Source organism: Wasmannia auropunctata, unplaced genomic scaffold, assembly GCF_000956235.1.
Source record: "Wasmannia auropunctata unplaced genomic scaffold, wasmannia.A_1.0 LD329035.1, whole genome shotgun sequence".
NCBI lineage: Eukaryota > Metazoa > Arthropoda > Insecta > Hymenoptera > Formicidae > Wasmannia > Wasmannia auropunctata.
This window is the reverse complement of record NW_012033855.1, coordinates 1,340-1,974: the sequence shown is the minus strand read 5'-3', so window position 1 is coordinate 1,974 and position 635 is coordinate 1,340. Positions and strand designations below refer to the sequence as shown.

Below are 635 nucleotides of genomic sequence, written 5' to 3'. Positions count from 1 at the left end.
ACTTATAACTTTTTATTAAGTTAACTTTTAATTTAATTAATTTTATTATGGATTAACTTTCTTAACTAATTATAAATTTAATTTTTAAGACTGTTAACTTTAATTTAACTTACATAAAAAAAATTATTAACTTACATAACCCTGCTTTATTTGCTATATAGAAATTAAAAGAACACATGATAGAAAAGATATGCGAATATTTACCAATCTCCCCTTAATTTATAATACCCTTAAGAATGTTATACATTGAAAAATTTTATTTTGACTTCTGATTAATTTTATTTATTTTCTCACAAGTACAATAATAGATATTTCTTTATAAAGATATTCTTATCTCTAAGCTACATTACACTGCTCTTCTGACCAAAAATTTGTTTATGATATTTTCATTAATTCGCCGGTTCTAAATATGAACGAAATATATTGATATATAAAACAATTCATAAAAAAGTTTATTTTGTTATGTTGTCACTTTTTACCTTTTAAATTATATGTCATTAGAAGATGGCCAAATCTACTTCTTTATGTTATTTTATACATTTTTTTTCTAAATATTACGTTGAGCAAAATTACAAACTGCATGATGCGTAGTCAAGCCGTTTGGTTCCTTAAACTTTATTCGTCCGCACCCGACC

General features: G+C 23.5%; 1 protein-coding gene and 1 long non-coding RNA gene across 2 annotated transcripts in view; both read right to left on the bottom strand.

Moving 5' to 3' along the window:
* The window catches only part of LOC105460094 (venom allergen 3-like), a 7,604-nt gene that overhangs the window by 6,469 nt on the left and 500 nt on the right, over positions 1-635 (bottom strand). The gene's annotated exons all lie outside the window — the stretch shown is intronic.
* Positions 260-629, bottom strand: LOC105460093. The gene is made up of 2 exons (XR_975769.1): positions 480-629; positions 260-403 (listed from the first exon to the last, which is right to left on the bottom strand). It is a non-coding gene; the product is annotated as an uncharacterized LOC105460093 (long non-coding RNA).